The sequence below is a fragment of the Elaeis guineensis genome, chromosome 16 (assembly GCF_000442705.2).
Source record: "Elaeis guineensis isolate ETL-2024a chromosome 16, EG11, whole genome shotgun sequence".
In the NCBI taxonomy this organism is placed as follows: domain Eukaryota; kingdom Viridiplantae; phylum Streptophyta; class Magnoliopsida; order Arecales; family Arecaceae; genus Elaeis; species Elaeis guineensis.
The window spans coordinates 46,767,447-46,778,827 of NC_026008.2; positions in this window are offsets into that span (position 1 = coordinate 46,767,447).

Consider the following 11,381-nt stretch of genomic DNA (forward strand, 5'->3'; position numbering starts at 1 on the left):
ATGACCGTGACTCTGTCTGCTTCTTATTTTCTTTTCCTTTTTACAATAAAATTAAATTATAATAATTTTAAAAAAAATATATTTTTTTATCATACCATTTATACTTTTATTTTTTATTTAAAAATAAAAAAATAAAAAAATAAAACTTGATACATGGCACTGTGGAAGATTATCCTATAATGTCAACATGGAATGCTGACCCTAATATCCATGTATCGCTTTAATTAAAATATTTTTATTTTTTATCTAATATTTATGCTTTTATTTTTATTTAAAAAATATATAAAAAATAAAACTGACATATGGCATTGTAGGAGATTATCCTATAATTTTATGTGTCAATACGAAATGCCACTATTAATATCTGTGTATCATTTTACTATTATTATACATATAGATTATATAGATATAGATAGATAGATAGATAAATTTAAAAATAAAAAAAATAAAATTTGATACGTGGCATTGTGAGAGATTATCATATAATCTTACATGTCAATAGAAATATCACTTCTAATACCCATGATTTTTTGTTAGAATAAAACTGAGTTATAATAATTTAAAATATTCTTTATTTTTTATAATATTATTTATGATTTTATTTTTATTTAAAAATATAAAAAATAAAAAAATAAAATTTGACATATGATATTGCGGGAGATTATCTATAATCCTATGTATCAATACGGAATGTTACTCCTAATATCCATATATCATTTTATTATTATTATATAGATTATCCTATAATCTTACGTGTTAACGCAGAATACCACCTCTAATATCCGTGATTCTCTTTTTTAGAATAAAATTGAGTTATAATAATTTAAAATATTTTTTATCATACTATTTTTATTTTTATTTTTTATTTAAAAAATAAAAAATAAAATTTGACATGTGGTGTTATGGGAGATTATCTTATAATCTTACATGTCAATACGAAATACCACTCCTAATATCCATGTATCGCTATACTATTATTATATAAATAGATAATAATTTAAAATATTTTTTATTTTTTATGATACTATTTGTATTTTTATATTTTATTTATATAATTTAAAAAATAAAATTTGACATGTGACATTGAGGAAGATTGTTCTATAATCTTATATATCAATACGGAATGCCATTCCTAATATTAGTATATTACTTTACTATTATTATATAAATCTTTAATTAGATAAAATGATCTAAATGAAATTGCAGCGTATGATTTCTAATAAGGTCAAAGATCATGCCTTCCAACCCTCTAAACAATGATTACAAGATGTATGGATAGGTGGGCAGGGATGCAACTGTGTTGTGGTGATGGAAGAAATAGAGGACAAGATTCAGGCAGGAACGATAAAGAAGGGAAGGAAAAGGGGAGAACTCAGTCACAAATGTGTGCTTGGAATCCACACACCAAACATCATTGACAAAGAGGAGTTCCAGGAGTGTTGGGAGCACTGGCTGATGTTTTGAAGGAAAAGGAGTAGAAGAGCAATGCTGATGAAGAAAGAATAAGAGAAAAGACACAGCAGCAAATGGGTGAAAGGGAGGGAGCCAAAGAGGAAGAGAGAAGAGCTCCCTAGGTTTTTGTTTTGATGAAGGATGTTTATCTAATCTTATTCACGCATCAAACTTTTATATATATATATATATAAAAAAAATTGAGTTGTATGGACCAGAGTATGATGGACCAATGATGTATCAGGACTTATATTGTTGCATGCATCTTGGTTGCATTTAATTTGGGTGTTTCTTGTATGTTCTTTAAGTGACACTTGACAATTTGACATAGCTTTTATGTTATCATGCTTGAGTTTCATCTAATTACCATTAACAGCTGATTTTATGTCAAAATACGAACCGAATAATCTGAATAAAATCAAAACCACAATTATGTGCTCTAAATTTTATCACAATTTGTTATTCAGTTATGTCCTTATCTATTTTTTTTTTTTTAAGAAAATTATGCTGCAGAATTGCAAGTCAATTGATCCAAATATGTACTGGTTCACAATTCCAAATATTGGGTCATATTAATGGGTCTCTTGCAGGCGTGTTCTCCTTGATTGCAAGAAATTTACTTTGAGATTGACATTTTTCATATATTGTTTTGTCTGAAAGTCACATCATTGTAGTCTCTTGGCTAGTTATTCATTATCATATCTTTAAACCATCAAAGAAAGATCCATATGCGATGGTACTCTGATGATACATGTCATTCCATCCTAACTACGTCATGCAAGGTTTTGTAATTATTGGATGGATGTCTGGCCAGGACACCACCTTTCAAGATCTTTTCAGTACCATACGATGCAGTAGAAAGAAAGAAGAAACAAAACAAAAAACAATCAAAACATGTGGATCAGCCACAAAAGGGCTCGTCTCCACGGGGCATGCAAACTTCACTATGAAAAAAAAAATTTACAAGAGGAGACCTCACCCTCAACCCTTGTACATCCAATTCTCTCTCACTAGAAAATCCCCTCACAAAAGCTCTCTCTTAGAAGACCCCCTGAACCCTGAAGTGACTGGCGATCGCTGTCCAGGAGCCTTGCTCCTTCTCTCTCGGCGGCCTCATGCCTCTCGCTCTTCTCTTAGGTTTCGTACGGCTCCGTACAGCATAAAATCCGAACCACAATGCCTCTATTCCATGTACAGGGCCTTTTGTAGGCCTTAATTACGACTTAGACCATGATTAGGACTCCTTGATCAACCCAAAAAACTCCTTGGATCGTTGCATCGAAAACCAAATCAACCCACGTCCTCCGATCGCGATCGATCGACGGAATAGTACCGTGGACCGTGAGAAATAGGTGGGAAACGCCCATATGGTTCACAGGTCTAGCCGTGGACCACTCGATCCACGGTGGACCGCCCGGTCCACGGTGGACCGGGCTAAAGGGCCCAGGTAGGGCGCCTGGGCCTGGGCCGGCCCGTGCCCACGCCCGACTGGGCCGCACGCCCGACTGGGCCATCCGCCCGCCTGGGCTGCGGGCCTGGGTCGCACGTCCCGCGCACCTGGATCGCGCATCCCGTGCACCGCCGCCTGCAGCCGCACCGCTGCAGCCCACCACCGACGGTCCTCCACCACCTCGGGTCTTGTGCCGACTTCAAAAGCTCGTATCTCGTCCATCCGAGCTTTATTTCGGATGATCTTGATCTCGTTGGACTCCATTTTTCACCGCAAACCTCGTTGTAGGCTCAATGTGGGCTGAATCTCAAGGCATCAAATCCTAACAATCTCCACCTCAACTCGATATTCAGCCTCCTCCAAACTTCGAGAGCTTCTGGATCTCCTCGTCCCCATGCCCTGGGGCAATCGTCTACTGATCATGGATGGGCAAACATGGGAGTCGAGCCAGGCTGCTCGATCCCATCTCTATCGTATGTGGTGCTCCTCCTGACCTGAGACCTGCTCAGGGCATCGTCCTGCGGTAATAGGAATCTCACCTTGCGATATCGCCTCTCATCCTCTTGAGTCTCTTGTCTCGTGTCCGATCTGCCTCCTGAGCTCCACCTCGCTCTGGACTCCGCCTGGCTCCCGAAGCTCCACCTCGCACTGGGCTCCCTGACAGGTAATAATGTCCTCTGCTCTCCTTATTCTCCTCCAGCACAATCCTATCACCGCGTAACACCTTCAGGATTCCTCCACCAGCTACCGTCCTGTAGCCTCTTGAATTCAGTCTGCTAAGTGAAATAAGATTTCGCCTGAAATCGGGTATGTATTGGACCTCCCCCAATCTCCTCACTACACCGTCATGTGTCCTCCAACTGATCGTCCCAATATCTCTGATCGCATAGCTCGATCCATCCAGCAGATATACAGTGCCCACACTATTCTCCAGGGAGTCAAACTGCTCCTCTTTGCAATATACATGATAGGGGCATGCAGAATCTAATATCCACTGCTGGGAAGAAGTAGATACCTCGTCAGATATCTCCAGGACATCTCCATCTGAATCGCTGCCGGTCGTCGCTATAGCAGCCACCGTTCGATTTTTGAGTTGAGGGCAATCTTTGGCTAGATGCCCCAATTTTTCACACCGGTAACACCTGATTTTGCTCAAGTCCCTCCTGGACTTGGACCGCCCTCGTTGCGATCTCCTGTCACTCCGTCTACCGCCTCCTGCTCCTCCAGAAGCCACCAAAGCTGAGCTACCGTCACCTGAGCTCGAAGCTGGGTTCTCCCTCCTGAGAATCTCGTTCTGGAGTATCGCCACGGTGACCTCGTCCATCTTGATGGTGCTCTTCCCCACTAGAAGAGCAGTCACCAAGGACTCGTACGAAGGAGGAAGCGACGCCAGCAAAATCGGCGCCCTAGTCTTCTCCTCAACATTCTCACCAACGCTGAGGAGGTCGGTGAGGATCTTCTGGAAGTGGCTTAGATACTCCTGCACGCTCTGTCCCTCAGTCATCCGCAGTTGGTAGAACTAACCCCAGAGGAAAAGAGTGTTGGTGAGAGACTTCGCCATGTACAACTCCTCGAGCTTCGACCACAGCACCATCGGAGAAATCTCGCTCAACACATGGATCACCACCTCATCCGTCAAGTACATGCGGATGGTACTCACCGCCTGCATCTGTAGCAGTTTTCAATCCCGCACCTCCATGGTGGTCGGCTTCTCATCGCACAAGAGAGCATCGATCAACCCCTGTTGGATGAGCACGTCCTTCACCCTTACCTGCCATAAGGAGAAATTGCTCTTACCATCAAACTTGTTGATCTCTATTTTGATTGTTCCTGTCTTCTCCATCTTCAGTCTTGCTCACCACCACTGCAATCTACGTCCTTGTACCAACCTTGCTCTGATACCACTTGTTGGGTGGATGTCTGGCCAGGACACCACCTCCCAAGATCTTTTCAGTACCACGCGATGCAGCAGGAAGAAAGAAGAAAACAAAACAAAAAATAATCAAAATACGTGGATCAGCCACAAAAGGGCTCGCCTCCATGGGGCATGCAAACTTCACTATGAAAAAGAAACTTTACAAGAGGAGACCTCACCCTCAACCCTTGTACACCCAATTTTCTCTCACTAGAAGTTTCCCTCACAAAAGCTCTCTCTCTCTTGAAAGACCCCCTGAACCCCTGATTGCTGTCCAGGAGCCCTGCTCCTTCTCTCTCGACGGCCTCATGCCTCTCGCTCTTCTCTTGGGTTCCGTACGGCTCCGTACGGTGTAAAATCTGAACCACACTGCCTCTGTTCCATGTACAGGGCCTTTTATAGGCCTTAATCACGACTTAGATCATGATTAGGACTCCTTAATCAACCCAAAAAATCTTTTGGACCGTTGGATCGAAAACCAGATCAACCCACGCCCTCCGATCGTGACCGGTCCATGGAATAGTATCGTGGACTGCAAGAAACGCGTGGAAAATGTCCACGCGGTCCACAGGTCCAGTCGTGGACCGCCCGATCCATGGTGGACCAGGATAAAGGGCCCAGGCAGGGCGCCTGGGCCTGGGCCGGCACGCACCCACGCGCGGGCCCGCACGCCCGCCTGGGCCATCTACCTGCCTGGACCGCGGGCCTGGGTCGCGCGTCCCGCACACCACCGCCTGCGGCCGTGCCGCTGCCGCCGGCCGCCGGCGGTCCTCTACCGCCTCGGGTCTTGTACCGACTTCAAAAGTTCGTATCTCCTCCATTCGAGCTCCGTTTCAGGTGATCTTGATCTCGTTGGACTCCATTTTTCGCCGCGAACCTCGCTGTGGGCTGAATCTCGAGGCGTCAAATCCTAACAGTAATTCATTTCTTCATCCACCTACACCCCCTCCCCCACCCAAACCACACACACAAAACGCCCTGTCCAGGCACCACCCAGTTCGTGGGTCCTATGTGGAAGTCATTGATTGGCTGAATGATGCCCAGGGCCCTGATTGACACCACCCCACGGAGCACTGTGCCAGCCTGTAGTTTCCACATAGGACTGGTGAACTGAAAGATGATTGGAACTGATGATCTTCAGCAGTACTCCTGAAAGTTTTATCTCTAGTTGCAGCTCCTAGCTGTTTTTTACTTGATTCACGAGTGAGTGTGTGCATCCATGAGAGAGAAAGAGAGAGACAGAGAGCACTTTTGGCTTTTTTTAAGCAATGACCATCAGTTTTTGTTAATTGTCCATGCGTTTGATATTTTTTGAAGAAAACAAACTATTTACATGAATCATGTGTAATTTTATATAAGTGGTAATATATAATGTGTTAACACTCTGGTGTTTAGTACCAAGACAGGCAGTTGAACACTTTCGTATTAGTGCATTATGCTTAATCATGAACAGTTTGCTTCATCTTTCAGGGAACAAAGGGGTTCATCTCATTCTCAAGTCATAGAAAATTCAATGAGATGCTGCTTGCTGCTTGGATAAGAAACAGTAGTGCTTATCACCTCTTGATTTACGGTTCCATCTTTGAGATCTTATTGGATCTTATTGGATCTGATCACCTGAAAGCAGTTCAAACTCCTTCCAGATTACTTGTCAGGGTCTCAAAAGATTACGGCACATGTGCTTTCAACTTTGCTTTATCAAGGCTATTGGTAATCTATTGCCAGTAATTACAAGCTGTGCGCTATTTATCTAAAATAAAGTGGTTTCTCGTTTCTGTATATAGGAGATCCAAGTATACCTGGATTTGAGATATATGTAGGCAAGCTCGGTTATCTTCTTATTTTTCAGAGAAAAGGATCTAGGTGTTAGCAATGCACCACATCGATCACCAGAGAGCAGCACCTCAATTCATTCAATCATTTGTTCCTTGCAACTTCTGTTCAGAAGCCATCATGCCGCAGTTATACATTAACCACAAGATACGCAAATCATTGTATGATGGACAAGCAAGGAGGGAAACCGAACTTTGGAGAAAAGGAACCAGGTGTTAACGAGGCATCACATCGATCACTTCAATTCATTCAATCATTTGTTACTCACGACTTTTGTTCAGAAGCCATTATGCCACAGTTATATATTAATTGTTAGGATTTGATGTCTCGAGATTCGGTCTATATTGAGCCCACAGCGAGATCTGCGATGACGAACGGAATATAACGAGTCCAAGATCATCCTAAACGAAATCCGGACGAAGAAAATAAGCTCAATTAAAAATGGTATGAAATCCAAAGCGGTGAAAGCTGGCAGCGGGCCGGCGGAGGTCACGGTGGCGTGGCCATATGCGGCAACGCATGGCCTGGCTGCGAGCGTGCGGCCCAGCATGCAGATATGCGAGCGTGCGCGTGTACGAAGTGTGGCTTAGGCCTAGGTGCACGTGTGCGAGCGCAGCCCAAGCTCATGCGGGCGCGTGCTGCGCGGCCTGCGTGAATTTTTCTCATGCGGTCCATGCATAGTGTATGGACCGACGGTCCACAAGGACCCGCATGGACCGAGTGGGCATTCTCCCTCTATTTCTCGTGGTCCATCATGGACCGACAGCTTTTTTTTTTTATTTCTCATGGTCTATGAGGATTTTTCCTGGACCATATCATGATCCGACAGTCTGGAGCAGTACCGATCGTGATCTGAGGATTCACGAAGATTTTGGATGCTGTGAGGAGTCTGTGCTTTTATTCTTTCACGGATTTAAAGTTTTAAAAAGCCCTATTCATGGAATAAAAAGGTGCATGAGTGGTTTTGATCGGTAGAGGACTCAAACCAACAGTAGAGACGAGGTGCCAACTGGAGCAAGAGCAGAGGGCTCCAAGCAGACTGTCAAATAGTGGATAGCGATCGCTTCAGAAGTTCAGGAGGATCTTCCTAAAGATAGAACTTTTATAAGGGAGAGCTTTTTGTGAGGAAGATTGGGTGTACGAGGATTGAGGATATTATCTCCTCTTATAATTTTTATTTTTTCTTATAGTGAAGCTTGCATGCCCCGTGGAGATGAACTTTTTTTAGCTGATCTACATATTTACTTATTTCTGTTTTATTTCTTTTTTCTTTTTGCTATGACGTGCAGTATCAAAAAGATTCTATGGAGGTGGTATCCTGACCAGACATCCCTAACAAATGATATCAAAATGAGACGGTACCAAGACGTAGATTGCGGCAGTGGTGAGCAAGATTGAAGACAGAGAAGACAGGATCAATCAAGATTGAGATCAACAAGTTTGATGGAAAGAGCAATTTCTTCTTGTGGCAGTCAAGAATGAAGGACGTGCTCATCCAACAATGGTTGATCGATGTTCTCTTGTGCGAGAAGAAGTCGATCACCATAAAGGTGCAGGATTGGAGGCGGCTCTAAATACAGATGGTGAGTACCATCCATATGTACCTAGCGGATGAGGTGGTGATCCATGTGCTTAGCGAGACTTCTCCAACAATACTATGGTTGAAGTTCGAAGAGTTGTACATGATGAAGTCTCTCACCAACACCCTTTTCGTCTGAAGATAGTTCTACCAGTTGTGGATGACTGAGAGACAGAGCGTGTCGGAGCATCTCAGCTACTTTCAGAAGATTCTCACCGACCTCCTCAATATTGGCAAAAAAGTTGAGGAGAAGACCAGAGCGCTGGTCTTGCTAGCATCGCTTCTCCCTTCGTATAAGTCCTTGATGACTACTCTTCTAGTGAAAAAAAGCACCATCAAGATGGACGAGGTTACTACGGTGATTTTTCAAAACGAGATTCTCAGGAGAAAAAATTCAGCTTTGAGCTCAGGTGGCAACTCAACTTTGATGGTTTCTAGAGGAGTAGAAGGCGATAGATAGAGTGATAGGAGATCGCGATGAGGACGGTCTAAGTCCAGGATGAGGGACTTGAGCAAGACCAGATATTATCGATGTGATGAGTTGGGGCATCTAGTTAGAGATTGCTCTCAACTCAGGGATCGAACGATGGCTACTGCAACGACAGTCAGTAGCGAGTCAGAGGGTGATGTCCTGGAGATATCTGACAAGGTATTTATTTTTTTTCCAACAATGGATTTTAGATTCTGCATGCACTTATCACATATATTACAAAGAGAAGCGGCTTGACTCTCTAGAGAATGAGGGCACTGTTTATCTATCGGATGGATCGAGCTATACAATCAGAGGCATCAGAACGGTCAGCTAGAGGACACATGATGATGTAGTGAAGAAATTGGGGGAGATCCGACGCATACCCAATTTCAAACAGAATCTTATCTTACTGAATAAACTGGATTCAAGAAGCTACAAGACGATAGCTGGTAGAGGAATCCTGAGAATGTTGCGCGGCAATAAGGTTATTCTGGAGGAAAAAAAGAGGACGAGAGAACATTACTATCTGACGGAGAGCTCAGTGCGAGGTGGAGATTCAGGAGCCAGGAGGAGTCCAGAGCGAGGTAAAGCTCTAGATAGAGGTGGATCGGGCACGAGATGCGAGACTCAGGAGGATGAGAAATAATATCACAATGTGAGATTCCTATTGTTGCAGGATAATATCCCGAGCAGATCTCAGATCAGGAGAAGTACAGCATACAAAAGAGATGGGATCGAGCGACCTGGCTCGACTCCTATGTCTGTACGTTCATAATCAGCAGGTGATTGCCCCAGGACATGGGGCAAGAAGATCCAGAAGCTCTCAAAGTTAGGAGAAGGCCGAATGTCGAGTGAAAATTGTTAGGATTTGATGTCTTGAGATTCGATCCACACTGAGCCTACAGCGAGGTCTGTGATGACGAACGGAGTCCAACGAGCCCAATATCATCCCAAACAGAGTCCGAATGAAGAAGATACACTCAATTGAAAGTGACACGAAATTCGAAATGACAGAGGCCGGTGGTGGGTTGGGTCGAGAGCGCGAGGAAGCACGGGCGTGCTCGTGCGTGGAGTGCGGCCCAAGCCCACATAAGCACGTGCTGCATGGCCCGCATGAATTTTTCCCACATGGTCCATGCGTAGCACATGGACCGACGGTCCATAGGGATCCACATGAACTGAGAGAGCATTTCTCTTCAGTTTCTCACGATCCACCATGGATTGACAGTCATTTTCCCTCGATTTCTCACAGTCTACGGAGGTTTTTCATGGACCATGTTGCGATCCAACGGTCTGAAGCAGTGCCGGTCGTGATCTGAGGGTTCAGAAAGATTTTGGATGCTGTGAGAAGTCTGTATTCCTATTCTTTTATGGATTTAAGGCTTTAAAAAATTGTGTTCATGGAACAGAGATGTGTGTGAGTGGTTTTGATCGGCAGTCTAAAAAAATATGTACACGTAATATTGATATTTGAAAAAAGAATGCCTCATGATGGAAATGATCTTGGAGACTTGGAACTCCCAATTCCTCCTATTTGATAAGAAAAATGCTTTGTTATTCATCCTTTAATAATTGACTATTTTTCTTGTTATTCTTCCTTCTGGCAGGAGAAGGTTGGTGAAACGGTTCAGTCTGCGTCACAATGCACAAAATAGCATACTAGCACTCTTTACGTCCGATGAAGTCCAAGAAGCATAAGAAATATATGTTAATTTATATTTTTAATCCATGAATCACTTTAATTATAGAGTTTGTTACCATCCTCTGCCGATCTAGAAGACCATGTCCTCACAACAACCTCATTCTCCTCGATCCACCCCCCACTCCACAACAGAACATTCTGTCGGTTATGATTGTCAACAAAGATGTCAAAGTTCGGCAAAGGCGGCTTCGTAGCCCTCTATTCTTAAAAGACCTATATTTGGCTGTAATTTTTTCCATTTGATTATTATTATAAAAAAAATAAATAAAATAAAATATTCTTTGTTTGAAAAAAATATTTGCTTGTTGGAGTTTGAAAAAATTTTTATTTATAAAAAATATAAAAAAAAAGAATAAAGCCAACAGCTAAATTTTTATTATAAAAAAAATATATCAAATGATAGCATTTGATACGCATTTCTCGCACTTCTCTTTTGAAGGAGCCCAATCAGAATTTTCTCCAAGCTCTACTCGCGCCATCTCTAATCTCCAACCGGCTCTGCCGACTAAGCTATCCCTATTTAATTTTGTCGCTAGTAGTCTCAACACTGTGATTTTAAATCCGGGCCGTCCTAAGATGATTTTTTAATCTTCGTCGTTGGCTTGAAAATGTTTCTCAAGAGTATTTTACTCAGTCAAAAAAATATTTCTTTTTTTTCTGACTCCATACGGATTGCGGCAGAACGATTGCGAGTCGGAAAAAGGACAGGCTCGCTTAATCCTCGAGCATGTCCGGGAGTTCAGATCAGAGAGGAAATCAAATGGACGGTCTACAGAATAAGATCATTCGAAGAAACGATGGAGGGTTAGGCGACGGCGGTTAGGCGGTGTGGCGAAGCGTGATAGGAGTGGGTAGAACCGATGGAGGGTTAGGTGACGGCGGTTAGGCGGTGTGGGGAAGCGTGATAGGAGTCGGTAACACGTCGGGACAATGAGCAATCTGCCGTACGGCAAGAGTCGTCCGCAGCCACCGACCGTC